Source organism: Bubalus bubalis, chromosome 2, assembly GCF_019923935.1.
Source record: "Bubalus bubalis isolate 160015118507 breed Murrah chromosome 2, NDDB_SH_1, whole genome shotgun sequence".
NCBI classification, from domain to species: domain Eukaryota; kingdom Metazoa; phylum Chordata; class Mammalia; order Artiodactyla; family Bovidae; genus Bubalus; species Bubalus bubalis.
In genome coordinates this window covers 178738126-178740549 of record NC_059158.1, presented here as the reverse complement: position 1 = coordinate 178740549, position 2424 = coordinate 178738126, and the positions used below count along the sequence as shown (strand labels likewise).

Here is a 2424-nt window from a genome sequence, read left to right as displayed (position 1 = left end):
TAGCTTGAGTCTAATTGGGCAAAAGTAGATCACCTGCTCACACTTAAGCCAGTCATGGCAAGAGGGATGGAACCACAGAATCTGTTGAGGATTCAGCCAGAATTACTGAAATTAAATAGGTTAGAGATGATAACAGAAGAACTGAGTGGATAATCACCACTGCACTCCAGTCCTGTGATGTCTCCAAGCTTCACCTTGCCTGGCTTGACTGCAGCATTTAATATTGCTGAGCACAGGCCCCTGATCTTATTTCAAAGTGAGAAAAAATTCACCCGGTAAATTCCACCATTTTAACACATAGTTGAGTGGTTTTTAGAATATTCACAAGTTTATACCACAGTTTCCACTATGCGGAATATTTTTAGCACTCCAGAGAAACCTCATAGCTACTAGCAGTCATTCCCCGTTCCCCTTCCCACCAACCCTAGGCAACTGCTAATCCCTATTGTCTTTTAATTTTTTAAATTTTTTTTGAAGTAGAGTTGTTCCACATTGTCTTTAGTTTAGCCAATTAAAGACATTCCATCTAAATGAAGTCTTAGAATACATAGTCTTGTGACTGGCTAATCTCACTAAGCATGTGCACGCAGGTATTTCATTCCTCCTATTGCCAAGTGTCCATTGGATGGATGATAACCGTATTTTAGCCATTGATGAGTTGGGCATTCAGGTTTCTTCTTTTTGGCTATTATGAATACTGTTTAAAATATTGTATACAAGTTTTCTATATGGGCATATATTCAGATCTTTGGGGCATATACATAGAAGTGGAATTGCTGGGGCATATGGTATCTCTTACGTTTAACTTTTTGAGGAACCAACAGTTTTCCATAGCAGCCGTGCCATTTTACATTCCCACCAGTGATAAATGAAGGTTCCGTTTTCCCCATGTCCTCACCAACACGTATTATTTTATTATAGGCATCCTGGTGGGTATGAAGTGATGTTTCATTGTGGTATTGACTTACATTTCCCTTATGACTCGGACGTTGAGCATCTTTTCATGTGCGTCGGCCATTTGTATACCTTTTTTTATTTTGGCCAAGGGCTTATGGGATCCTAGTTGCCCAGCTAGGGGTTGAATGTGTGCCTCCTGCAATAGAAGCACAGGAGTTTTAACCACTGGAATGCCAGGAAATTTATTTATTTATTGAGAAATGTTTATTTAGATCTTTTGTCCATTTTTAATTGAGTTATCTACTGTTGAGGTGCAGGGGTTCTTTGTATATTCTGCATACTAGATTCTCATCAGGTATATGATTTGCAAGGACTCCCATTCTATGGGATTATATTTTTTTGTCCTGTGACTATAGCAGTCTTTATATCTGAAATTCAAGAAGGAAACAGCTGTGTTCCAAAGCAGACTCTCAGGTCCAAAAAATGAAGGTATTTTTTTGAACTGCCACCTTCACTCCAAAGCCCATCCATCTCAGCATCCAAAGATTAAGGACACGTTCTGCCTAGCTATATAATAGAGCGGCAGACTCGGCACCACTGACGCCACAGGGCCGTTGCCTATGAAACGACGTCTGCCGCGGGGCCCCAGCTTCACTTTCTCACACTTAGCATCTTCGTCCGGGAGAGCGGTTGTCTGAGCATCCCTCTAGATCGTGCTCATGCTGTGCTGCCAAGGCTATGCTGGCAGGGCAAGAGCCGGCAGGCTTCAGACTCCAAGAGGAACGGCCTTGCAAGGCTGTAGTTGCTTGTGGCAGCAATGTCATAGTATTGAAGATTCTTTCTGGGCAAGACAGTTGACTTTGCCTTAACCTTTCGGTCCTTAACATCTACTTCGTTGCCACACAACACAATGGGGATGTTCTCCCACTCGTACCAGATACCTATGCCAGTTAGGCACATTGTTGTATGTAACTCAATTCAACATCAGACATCCTGACAGCACACTGAGCCTTGGATATAATAGTCATCTCTCAGTCCACCAAGTTTCTCCTAACCGACTGTATCACATATGCTGAATTTAATAGGTCCTCTGTTGGTGTGGAACTCAAGGAGATGGCCCTCAACACCCAAGGTGGTGGTGGTGGTGGTGGTTTAGTCGCTAAGTCGTGTCAAAATCTTGTGACCCTATGGACAGAGGAGCCTGGCAGGCTACAGTCCCTGGGATTCTCCAGGCAAGAAGACTGGAGTGGGTTGCCATTTCCAAGGTAGCTACATAATCTCAGAGTCACCGGTCAGATGTTTTACCAGTTTAGTTTTTTCTAGTACCACCATCACCAGGCAATACAAGCTACTTGGAAATGAACTTGGGGTTCTCCTTGGTCAGCCATTGTGTTATTTCCGGAAGTGTCTCCATGCCCATCTGACTGAGGGGCGGATTTTATTATTTAATAGTTGTGTTTTGATTGGTTGTGATAAATCCATTGCCTAGTTCAAGGTCATAAAGATTTACATTTAACATTTTTCTAA

The 2424-nt window shown here is 42.5% G+C and overlaps 1 pseudogene; it reads right to left on the bottom strand.

The window, feature by feature from the left end:
* Positions 1-1429: 1429 nt before the first annotated feature.
* On the bottom strand, positions 1430-2046 carry LOC102395727 (annotated as a pseudogene).
* Positions 2047-2424: the final 378 nt, after the last annotated feature.